The 13,099-nt window shown below is 41.6% G+C and overlaps 1 pseudogene; it reads right to left on the bottom strand.

The window, feature by feature from the left end:
• Positions 1-1,790: 1,790 nt before the first annotated feature.
• Positions 1,791-2,574, bottom strand: LOC144684730 (aspartoacylase pseudogene; annotated as a pseudogene).
• Between the last annotated feature and the right edge of the window lie 10,525 nt (positions 2,575-13,099).

The following is a 13,099-nucleotide window of genomic DNA, read 5'->3' as shown; positions in this document are numbered from 1 at the left end:
CTACCCACCTGGTCACCTCCTCAAAAAATTCGATCAAATTTGTTAGGCAGGACCTCCCTCTGACAAAGCCATGCTGACTATGCCTGATCAAAACTTGCCTCTTCAAGTGGAGATAGATACTCTCCTTCAGAAATTTCTCCAATAGTTTCCCTACCACTGACGTGAGACTCAATGGCCTGTAGTTCCCTGGCTTATCTCTACAACCCTTCTTAAATAGCGGAACCACATTAGCTGTTCTCCAGTCTTCTGGCACCACTCCCGTGGCCAGAGAGGAATTAAAAATTTGGGTCAGAGCCCCTGCGATATCCTCCCTTGCCTCCCTCAGCAGTCAGAGACACAAATCATCCGGACCTGGAGATTTGTCCACTTTTAAGCCTGCCAACACCTTTAATACCTTGTCACTCCCTATATCAATTTGCTCAAGAACCTCGCAGTCTCTCTTCCCGAGTTCGATACCTTCATCCTCATTCTCTTGGGTGAAGACGGATGTGAAGTATTCATTTAACACTCTACCGATGTCCTCTGGCTCCACCCATAGATTGCCCCCTTGGTCCCTTATGGGCCCTTCTTTTTCCCTAGTTATCCTCTTCCCATTGATATACTTATAGAATATCTTGGGATTTTCCCTACTTTTATCAGCCAGAGCTTTCTCATATCTCCTCTTTGCTCTCTTAATTGCTTTCTTAAGCTCCACCCTGCACTGTCTGTACTCCACTAATGCCTCTGCTGATTTGCTTCCCTTTTACCTGCTAAAAGCCTCTCTTTTCCTTCTCATCGTAACCTGAATATCTCTGGTCATCCATGGTTCTCTGGGCTTGTTACTTCTTCCTATTACCCTAGAGGGAACATGTTGAGCCTGTACCCTCCTCATTTCCTTTTTGAACACCCCCCCACTGTTCCTCTGTAGATTTCCCCACAAGTAACTATTTCCAGTCTACCTTGGCCAGATCCTGCCTTATTTTACTAAAATCCTCTCCCCCAATCCAAAACATTTTTTTGCAATTTGTTGATTTCTTTGTCCATAACAAACTTAAACTGTACCATGTTGTGGTCGCTATCACTAAAATGCTCGCCCACCACCACCTCAGCCACCTGTCCGGCTTCATTCCCCAGAATTAGGTCCAGCACTGCGCCGTCCCTTGTTGGACCCTCTACATATTAACCTAAAAAGTTCTCCTGTACACATTTCAAGAAATCCACTCCATCCAAGCCTTTAACACTATGTCTATCCCAATTAATGTTGGGAAAGTTGAAATCACCTATTATATAATTACCCTATTATTGTTTTTACACACCTCCACAAATTGTGCACATATTTGCTCCTCAATTTCCTGCTGACTATCTGGGGATCTATAATAAACACCTAATAATGTGGTTGCTCCTTTTTTATTCCTAAGCTCTACCCACTTTTTTTTTACTTTACATTTTCATAGTGCTCAGTGAATAAAGGAAAAATTAATTCCAGTTCAACATTTTAGTCAGCACCACATTCTCATGTTGATTATCTTGGTTTTGTCTGCATCCAGGACTGGCAGGAGTAACTGCTCAAAGGGCAACCTTTTTCATATTCTCAGCTGAGTGGATAGATAGAACATCTTGCTGCAGCTAAGTGCTCATTTTTCACAGGATTTGGGAAAGAAAGACTTATCTCATCCTACATCCTGTGCTTCCCAACAGCTAACATCAATTTGAATGAGATACTACCTGTTCAAAATAGGCTGGTTTCACTCGTAAACATTTACCTTTTTTTTTAAAAAAAGAAAATTAATTAAAAGCAGCAACACTTATTCTCTTGTAATGCATAGTGTTGGTGGAATTAGTCTTTGGTCTAATGAACAGCAGTTAAGATATCCTGGAGAATCCTTTACATTAAGTTTTGGAAACCTTCATACTGCTTGCCTTCAGAGTTACTTTCTGAGTTAACAGAAAGGCCAGCTCTTTTTAATAATAAGCGGCTTCAATCACAAACACTGGATACACAGCACTGCTTCCATTGTAAGGAATGGTCTTTCCATCCAAGGTTGGGAACGAGGGGACACCTGGCTTCAGTTGTTTCCAGTCGTTGTCCTGAAGCTGAGGGTGAACGACAGCAAGAATCTGTCCTTCTGAATCTCTGGGGAAATCGATTTTCTCAAAAACTCTGTAAACGTCAAGGGTATATGGAGGGAATTCCTTGCCTTCATTGTAGAAATGTGCAAAATACAGGGCACTGTTAACGAGCTTCCGCATGTTTTCTGAAATATTTGCCCTGATCACCCCTTGAGGTTGAGGACCTATTTCAAGACCTACAGAGTGCTTTGCGACAGTTCGAATTGTACCATATTGGACCACAGGGTTTTCGAGCAGCAGCACTTGACAATTATCATGTGTCAAGGTATTCTTAATATAATAAATCATCTGGATGGTAAAATCATCCTTGGAAGTTTTCATAATCAGACAGTTTCCCATGTTGGAGGTAGTGTTGTGAAGATCTATAGCAAGATCATAGGCATTCTCGCTGTCTTTTGGTCCAAACAAACGGTTTATCTTCTGGGCTCTTTTAACTTCATAAGGCAGTGGGTCACTTGGCGGCATGCTTTTATATAATACAATCTCTGCCCCAGCCAAGAACATCATGGTCCAAATTCCATTTGAGATGTGTAGAGAGCATATACTGCACAAGCTGGGAATGCATTCCAGAGGCTCAATACTCTCTGGGAAACAAGCTGCCTAACACCAGTTTATTCATACTCTTGCATAGTTTAAATCCATATTCCCTGGTCCTCCCCAGTCTGTCAAACTGAAATAACCAGTCTTTCATTCTATCTACCTGGCACTTGTGGGGCGTGAGTGTTACTTGCCACTTGTCAGCCCAAGCCTGGATATTGTCCAGATCTTGCTGCATTTGGACATGGACTGCTTTAGTAACTGAGAAGTTGGAAATGTTGCTGAACATGGTGTAATCATTAGCGAACATCCCCACTTCTGACCTTATGATGGAAGGAAGGTCATTGATGAAGCAGCTGAAGATGGTTGGGCCTCGGACTCTACCCTGAGGAACTCCTGCAGTGATGTCCTGAAGCTGAGATGACTGACCTCCAACAACCACAACCATCTTCCTTTGTGCTAGGTATGACTCCAACCAGTGGAGAGTTTTCCCCCGATTCCCATTGACTCCAGTTTTGCTAGGGCTCCTTGATGCCAGACCTGGTCAAATGCGGCCTTGATGTCAAGGGCAGTCACTTTAACCTCACTTAGGGAGTTCAGCTTTTTTGTCCCTGTTTGAACCAAGGCTGTAATGAGGTCAGGAGCTGAGTGGCCATGGCGGTACCCAAACTGGGCATCAGTGAGCAGGTTATTGCTAAGCAAGTGCCGCTTGCTAACACTGTTGATGAGCCCTTCCATTAGTTTACTGATGATTGAGAGTAGTCTGATGGGGCGGTAATTGGCTGGGTTGCATTTGTCCTGCTTATTGTGTACAGGACATACATGGGCAATTTTCCACATAGCCGGGTAGATGCCAGTGTTGTAACTGTACTGGAACAGCTTGGCTAGGAGCGTGGCAAGTTCTGGGGCACAGGTCTTCAGTACTATTGCTGGAATATTGTCAGGGCCCATAGCCTGTGCACTATCCAGTGCCTTCAGCCGTTTCTTGATATCCCGTGGAATGACTCGAATTGGCTGAAGACTGGCATCTGTGATGCTGGGGACTTCTGGAGGAGGCTGAGATGGATCATCCATTCAGCACTTCTGGCTGAAGATTGTAACAAATGCTTCAGCCTTATTATTTACACTGATGTGCTGGGCTCCCCCATCATTGAGGATGGGGATATTTGTGGAGCCTCCTCCTCCATTGTATTGTTTAATTGTCCAGCAGCATTCATGACTGGATGTGGCAGGACTGCAGAGCTTAGATCTGATCCGTTGGTTGTGGGATCGCTTAGCTCTGTCTATCACTTGCTGCTTATGATGTTTGACATGCAAGTAGCCCTGTGTTTTAGCTTCACCAGGTTGATACCTCATTTTTAGGTATGCCTGGTGCTGCTCCTGGCATGTCCTCCTGCACTCTTCATTGAACTAGGGTTGATCCCCTGGCTTGATGGTAATGGTAGAGTGGGGGATATGCCGGGCCATGAGGTTACAAATTGTGTTCAAGTACCACTCTGCTGCTGCTGATGGCCCACAGCACCTCATGGATGCCCAGTCTTGAGTTGCTAGATCTGTTCAAAATCTATCCCATTTAGCACAGTGGTAGTGCCACACAACACAATGGAGGGTATCCTCAATGTGAAGGTGGGACTTTGTCTCCACAATGACTGTGCCGTGATCACTCCTATTGATACTGTCATGGACAGATGCATCTGCAGCAGGCAGATTGGCGAGGATGAGGTGAAGTATGTTTTTCCCTCTTGTTGGTTCCCTCACCACCTGCGGCAGACCCAGTCTAGCAGCTATCTCCTTTAGGGCTCGGTCAGTATTGGTGCCAGCGAGCCACTCTTGGTGATGGACATTGAAGTACCACATCCAGAGTACATTCTGCACCCTTGCCACCCCCAGTGCTTCCTCCAAGTGGTGTTCAACATGGAGGAGCACTGATTCATCAGCTGAGGGAGGGCGGTACGTGATGATCATGTATTCATGTACAAGGTCACCCAGTTCCCTCTGTACTGCAGCATTCTGCAATCTCTCTGCATTTAAATATTCTTTTGCTTTTCTACATTGCTTTTCCATCTCCTGTTAGTTGTTCAACTGCCCACTGCCATGCATGACTGGATGTGGCAGAAGCTTTGATCTGATTTGTTAGTAGTGGGATTGCTTAGCTCTGTCTATTGCATGCTGCTTCCAAAAGCACGGAGTCCTGTGTTGTAGTTTCACCCAGGTTGTACCTTATTTTTAAGTATGCCCAGGGCTGGTCCTGGCATGGGCTCCAATGCTCCTCATTGAATTAGGGTTGGTCCCCTGGCTTGATGCTAATGGTAGAGTGAGGGATATACCAATCCATGAGGTTACAGATTGTGGTTGAACACAGTTCTGCTGCTAATGACCCACAGCTCCTCAGGGATGCCCAGTTTTGAGCTGCTAGAGCTATTATGAATCTATCCCTTTAGCACGTGGTAGTGCCACACAACACGATTAAGGGTGTGCATAGTGTGAAGACAAGACTTTGTCTCTACAAGGACCATGTGATATTCACTCCTACTAATACTGCCAAGGACAGATGCAGGTGTGACAGGTGGATTTATGAAGTTGGGGTTAAGTAGGTTTTTCTTGTTGGTTCTCTCACCAGCTGCCGCAGGCTGGCTGATACATGCTTCAGCCATCTCAGTTAATAGTGGTACTAGCAAGCTATTTTTGTTGAACATTTAAGTGTCTTGACCCAGGATACATTCTGTGCACTTGCTGCCCTCAGTTCTTCTAGGTGGTGTTCAACATGGAGGAGTACTGATTCAACAGCTGAGAGGGGGCAGTCAGTGGTTATCAAGTTTCTTTGCTATGCTTGACCTGATGCCATGAGACTTCATAGAGTCCAAAGTAAATGTTGAGATCTCTGAGGACCACTCCCTTCTGATTGTATACCACTGTGACGCTGCCTCTGGTCAGTCTGTTTTACTGATGGGACACGACTTACCCCGGGATAGTGACGGAGGAGTCTGGGACATTGGCTGTAAAGGTATTATTTGGTGAGTATGACTATGTAAGGCTGTTCCTTGACTAGTCTATGGGACAGCTCTCTCAATTTTGGCACACATACCCAAATGCAGTGAGGAGAACTTTGCGGGATTGACAGTGCGGAGTGTGCCTGTGTGATTTCCGTGCCTGGATCCCAGGTGGTCCATCCAGTATTATTCTTATTCAACTTTTCTGTAACAATTTGATACAACTGAATGGCTTGCTAGCACAACTCAAAGGGTAGTGAAGAGCCAACAACATCACTGTGAATCAAGGGCTGGATTTTCAGAGTTGCAAGGACTCGAGACATTTAAAAATGGCAGGCAGGACCCAATTCGGGATTCCTGCTCCCATTCCGTTGCTCCCCATTTTTGATGATGCAGAATAAGGGTACAAGCAGTGAGCCTGGACCCTGTACTCCTAACCTGGTTCACTTCACTGTGGGGTAGGCATCTCCTAGCCTCCCACAGTTTTCGTGGAGTCAGGCCAGCTTCTCCATAACTCTTGTTCATGGCTCTTCGAGAAGAGTTGTGAACCACAATCTGGACGCAGGAACCTTTGATAAGGCAAAGTTGAAAGGTCTTACCCATGCCTGTCCATTTGCCAACTCATACCCCCACTGGCTCCTCATATTTTCCATGCTGGCTGAGAGCCCAGACTCCTACAAAAGGATTAACTTTGTTGACACAGTTGGAGAGAAGCAAAAACTTTGCTTAATTGACAGCTTTATATTATAGAAGCTATTTTCTCTGTGATTTTTTGTCAGTTGTTCAACTGTTTATTTGCACTAGCTAAAGAGGTGGGGGCAAGTGCTTATAGCTTATTTTATTGATACTTTAAAGGTCTAATTGATTGACACTTTAGGGTTGTAGCGATAATTTTCTTTTTTTAAAAAAACTATGGATGGGTGTTTGTTTTTTAAAGTAGTTTCTTACATTCCATTATTACTATAGGGTTCTTGGTTCTGTAGTGTATACTGGATAAATGGGCATGGAAGTACTAGGAGTTGGCATGAATGGAGGTGGCTCAGGGAGTGAATGGGGGTTGATGGGGCGTGAGGCCTTTAGGGCCTAAAATATAAGCAAATGACTGGGATAAAGTCACAGAGCACTGAGGTGAGCCTTTTAATCAGCCTGCCTTGGCACTCGGCCGCTCCTGTAGCCAACTTCAACACGCTTCCAAGGGTGGCCGGCCCGACTATCTTGCTCCACCTTCCTGGAACAAAAATTGTGTCTGACAGATCACTTTCTGCCCACTTGGAGTTGAGAGATGTCCCAACTCAAACTACCTGCCTCAGTAGCGAAAATCCAGTCCCTAAAGTCACATGTAGGCCAGATCAGAAAAGGAAGACAGGTTTCCTTCCCTATAGGACATTAGGTGTATTATAATTCCTTTCCTTTCCCTTTTCTCTGCCTAATTTTAAATGCTTCCATTCTGAAGAGTTACATCTAACTCTTTTGAATAACATCTCTTCTTTTGCAGTAAAACCTGTGTTCGAATAGCTGTGTGAGAAAAATGTAATCCACTTCCACTCTCTTGCCGATAATCCTGCTTTATATCTGGTTACTGTTTCACCAATCGGTAGAAACAATCTCTCACATTCATCCTTTTAAAATCTTTTGTAATTTCGAAAATTGATTGGGGTCACCCAGTGAGGATTGGTGCTTGGGAGAGTTAAGATCAGGCGAAGTTTACTTACTGGCCTGTGGCCACACTTACCGCCCGACGATAATTTATCTTCACTGACTTTGAAGTTGGTTGAGGCCCCTGCAGAAGGCACTGGTCTAAATTTAAAAGCCACAACACCTTAATGACATCACTGTCACAAATTGAGTTTTATGATGACTAGGGGAAGACTGCCCAGCGTCAAAGTGAGCCGAGAAATATGGTGGGATTGCAGTGTGGCCAGAGGGGGTATAGCTAAGAAAGATTTTTTTTTTAATTTTATGGATGAGGCTGAAGAAATTCTTCTCTGGGTCTGTCAATTAGAGTAAAGGAAAAACTTTTCAAGTAAAGCAAGCTGTGGTTTTTCTGGAGGGGTGGGGCACAATGACAAAGTAGCTATGAAGGTTGCCTCATCAAAATATGTCCACTGTATATTATGGCTACAAAGTGGCAACACATGAAATATTTTCGTATTAACACAATAAGTGCTCACAAAGTTGTGGTTGTGTTCCTGAAAATAGTGACTTTTAGTGAATTGACTTTAAGTGAATCGTAGGTTCCCATAGGAATCAACGTTAAAGCTGAAGTTTGGTTCTCCTGGGCGAGAAATATCTGAAGGAGCCTATGTACAAGTTGAAATACTGTACCGTACATGTGCAGCACTGCGCATTCCTAGCTGAAATAACTTACAAAATAAAACACATCAGCAAATAAATATTCAATTAAATTGTTTTTTAAAAAATCACAGTACTCGCCTCAGTAAATGCTCTTAGATTTACCAGGCTCCATAAAGTGGCAGATGTCAGTTGGTGCAGGTAGCAACTGAAGTCCTGACCACCTGCACTGACCAACATCTGCCACTCGATGGAGCCTAGAACTTCAGTGCTTGTTCAGAAGCGAAGCCAGCAGGGGAACCAGAAGCCGCTGAAGAACAGGGGGCGGGATTCAGCAAGGGTGGGAGCAGGGAGAACAGGGACTGAGAGCAAGGATGGAAGCTCTGCGAGATAAGTCATGTGAACAGACAGCCTACAAACAAGGAAGTCTGTAGCAAATGACATTAAAGTCAAACGAGAAATGTTAAACAGATATATTGGCAATACTTTAGTAATGACATTAAAGTGAAACAACGTTAAGCAACTTGCCATTAAATGGGGACTTTAGCTGTAAAAGGCACAAATACAATTTATAAAGTGGTTCAGAACATAAACTAATTTAATTCAATTAAGCCATACAACTCAGGAGCTATTTGAGGTTAAGTCTGCCAGTTTGGAACTGAGTAAAAATTCTGCACAAATAAAAGCCCCAGGTTCTCGTCATGTTCCTTCAAATGCAAATTTGTTTATCTTGCAGAAATACACATATCAAAAAAGGTTTTAAAAATAATTGAACATTCAGCAAGTGCACTTGTTGCCCTGAAAGAAGAAACTAGAACAACTGGCTAACTTTTATAGGCCCTCTGCCAGCGGCGTTTTCAGTTTCCACCGAAGTCAATGGGGGTTTTGAATGGCTCGCCACATTTTATGACCCCACCCCCGCCATGACAGGGCTGAAAAATTCTACCCAACATTTTGGATATTACTTCTTTATTTACATTTTAGGAACAAAATACACAATTAACCAGAGGGATCACATTTACCAATTAAACACAAAAGAGGAAGAAATGCAGGAGGATTTTTTTTTAAATGAAAGGGTGACAAGAATGTGGAACGGCTTACTGGCATGGATAGTGAAAGAAGAAACCTTAATGGGTTTCAGGAAGGAATTAAAGAAGTTCTTGTCAGCAAATGGGATTAAAAAAAAAATGCATGAAGGGAATACTGTAGGTAGATGGGAGAGTTGGACCAAAGGTCTTTGCCTGCCTGAAACTGTTACTTTGTTAAAATTTTCCAATTCTAAACCATTCAGCGTTTATTCTAAACAGCCTCATTTATCCTGTCACTGCAGCATTGCTTCCTTACATGCCATCTTCTCTCCCTACACAGATTTCTCCCCTCCTTTCAATGCTGGTAATAGAGTGACTATGGTTCCATAGAAAGAGGAAAGACTGAAGGAAAATTAAATCATGGTGCACAATAGACTGCTGTACTTTTAATTTACAAAATGTTTTATTTTAAATATCCATGTATTGTAAAGCAGATTCATGAGTATTGATTAAATCAAAATTCGCTTGAGAAAAACATATTTCAACTAATGCTTTATTGCTATATAGAATGATACAAAGATAAATCTGATACTTAGTAAGTTTTCTTAAAACATCTGGAGTAAAAATAACTTTACAATAATTAACAAGACCCTTACCTCTAAATAACAAGGCAAATATTTCTCCTACTTATGCCTCAAGCTTTTCTGAACAAAAGGTCTTTGAGACAAACGTAGACTTGTGTCCCAATGAAATATGTTCAATAAAAATACTGTATTTCAGCCAAAGCCTTGCAAATATTATATATGTATATACAGTACAATCATTTTTTGCAAAGGAGATTAAAAAAGCTAAAAATATGGTAAATTGTAATATTCTAAAATTTGTGTATATGGCATTTTACATTGCATATATTAATATATACACAATACAAATTTTGAATATAATTATATTACATATACAAAGTAGAAAATTTAATTTCATATACATTCTTTTGAAGCCTTTTATTCTTGGATGAAAATAATAACAAGGCAGAGAGCTCCCACTAAAGTTAAAGCTTGTAAACCAAGGAAGCCCAACATGACCCAAAAGAAAACTATTACAACTGGCTCAACAACACGAGTCCCCAAATGCATCCGTGAGAAGCCTATACTGAGCAGGCATTTGTTGAGTTCCCCAAAGAGTGTTCCCATTTTTTTGCAGTCATCAATGGCATTTTCTTCCTCTTCAACTGGAATCTGTTCAAGAAAAAAGAAAAATAGTACTTGCCATTTTGCCACATACACTGATACTGGAAATCCTATTTAAGCTTTTTATGTGTTCATTATTTACACACACGTACATTTTATGAAGTGGTGCTGTTTGGCAATGATGTTATTCTAATAGACATTGCTCGGGAAGTATCATTTTTTAATTCTTCAATACCAGTAACAGACATTGAAAAAAGATGCAGAAAAAAAATCTACATTAGGTGCAAAATATGTCAGTAGAAATCTGGCATTCTTTGGGATGCTAATGAGATGGAGAAGAGAGCTATGTGGCATGTGGGAGGGAAGATAGAATTAAAATGACACCACAACTGGATTAATTAAATAAAACAAGCTCAAGGGAACAGTTAAGTTACAGTGAAGTAGTAACAAACACTATAAATCTATCAAAGTCATGAAAAGCTGTAAATGGATAGCAGATTGTTCAGCGCCTGAACAACAAAGGAAGGTTCATGCTAAGAGTATGGTCCTTTAATTAACATTTTCTGTTATTTCAGATCTTTTTTGTTTCCTTAGACCTTGGTTAGCATATTTGGGTTTTGTCACCTGACACCCTTTCATTAAACATCATCCTTCCCTTCATTTTCCAGGCAAAAATATAAATTGGGTTTATCCGCATCCTTTAAAACAGTGCCAACAAATAGTTAGAATATGTTGCCTGCTTCATATTTAACTCAAATTTATTTTTTTAAAAATCAAGAAAAGAATTAAAGTGAAAAACTCATTGACAGAGAATAGTGACCTGGAATTTAACACCACCACCCCCAACAGCAGGTTAAGTGTCGGACGAGGGAGTAAAATTTTAAAATTCTAGGTCCTGGCTACAAACAGTCACAAAAAAAGTGAGTCACGGCATTGATGAGACTCCCGCTACAGACAGGTGACGGACTACTTAACATTCAAAAGTCTCGGCCTAGTGACTTCACTGGTTCCATGGTGTTTTCTTAACTTAAAAGACAATGGGAGTCTCGCGCTGTCTGCAGTCTGGCAGCAGAGCCACAATGGGAGCCACTGGCAAAGGTAAGTTTCAAAAATTTTTCTTCTGTTCAAACTTTATGGGCCAGGATGAGCAGCAGTGCTCCTCTTACAGGAACTGTAAGGAGTCTTTTGGGCTTTCTTCCCAGCTATAACCCCACTTCACCCCCACCCCAGCCCCACTGATCTCCTTCAGACCCCTCCTCCTACTGACCATTCCACAGATCCCCAGATGCAACATCCTGGTGCCAAAGTTCTGCTTCCCGTCCCACTGACCAGGCATTCGATCTATGTTAATGAGGCCCTGCGATTAAGATTGATTGGGCTGCCATGTACCTGGACTCTCCAGATGCACTGCCCACTTTGGGTCCTGCGTGCACTGTTCCTGTCTCCCTTTTAAATTCAGGGCTAATGAGAGATTAATGGTCAAGTACATTCAATGTAAATATATCAACATTTAATGTTTATAAAGAAAAACACAGAGCATTTGCAGAGTTGTGGAAGATTTAGAGCTGGGCAGCAGCTATGAAATAATTTATGAGCATAAGAATTTTAAATTTGTGGCAATAGAGAACTGAGAACAATGTAGGTCAGACAGTGTATAAGTGATGGTGGACATGACTTGGTGCGAGATTCGATAGGGATAGTAGAGTTTTGTACGAACCGAGACAACTAGCCAGGCCAGCAGTGGAATAAAGTCTGGTGGTGACAAAGCACGGATAAGGGTTTTGGCATCGATGGCAGAGACAGGTGATGTTAGAGAGGTGTAAGCAGGCAATTTGTTTGTTGGGAACTCTCTCCTCCTTTACGACCCTCCTTAAAACCCACCTCAGATTTAGCTTATAGTTTTCCCTTCTAATATTTGTCTATTTTCATCTGGTAACATCCCTGTGAAGTGACTTAGGGTTTTTTTTAATGTGAAAAGCACTATGTAATTATTTTGATGTAGAGCAAATGCCCTGTATATTTAATTGCTGAAATTGATTAGAATTTATTCAAGTTAAAAACAAAAAACTGTACACTGAAGCTTATAAGTGACCATATTTTGATCTTGGAATAGTTAAACAGTTGGCACTAAAATGTTCTGGCAGCAATTAAAATGTTGTGAAACGCAGCTGCAGGGAAAATCTCAACTACATTGTATACTTTGGGAACATTTCATATTCCATTAATCAACAGAGCATTGTAAAACTATATTAACCTTGTATGAACAAATTCAATAAACATGAATGCAGTGAAAGATGCATTTTGCACAAAGGGGTGCTATGCAGGAAAAAGTGCAATGTTACTAATTTCCCAATGGTGCAAAACCAGAATACTTAAACAGTCTGAAAGTGCATGTTGCCCATTGACATTAGGACGCAATATTTTTTTTAAAAAAACTAATTATCCCACCCCCAAAATGTCAGACAGGAACAGTTTCAACATCAGGGGCATGATGCTGTAGAAAGGTTTGTGTAGTTATAAAATGCACTGAGATTTTACAGATATCTATTTTCCAATATACTTACTTGGAAATTACACAGTGGGCATTAGTATACGACTAATAAATGACATGAATCCATTTATTAAAATAGCCAAGAGAAATTTCAGGCAAGTATTTATACGCCAGCGTCCCATTGTGTAACTTCAAGATGATTACAATATAAAACATTGAACCGATGTCTTATCCATCTCCTAGTCGCATATCTTTACTGTATTAATACATTTTAAAAAGTTGCTCCTGGTAATCAATGTTGTACACTTCTCTCAATTTGCGAAAACTGAAGCTTTTTTCTCCAGTCTCCACCACAAGCTTCAACCTTCACGCTGACTTGACCCCCTACCATCAGGTTGAACTAGCTTTTTCATAACCAAAGCATCCTGATTTTCCATCTCCATTATCCTATCACAAAAGACCCAT

Source organism: Cetorhinus maximus, chromosome 1, assembly GCF_964194155.1.
Source record: "Cetorhinus maximus chromosome 1, sCetMax3.hap1.1, whole genome shotgun sequence".
NCBI classification, from domain to species: domain Eukaryota; kingdom Metazoa; phylum Chordata; class Chondrichthyes; order Lamniformes; family Cetorhinidae; genus Cetorhinus; species Cetorhinus maximus.
This window is presented reverse-complemented; position numbering and strand designations above follow the sequence as displayed.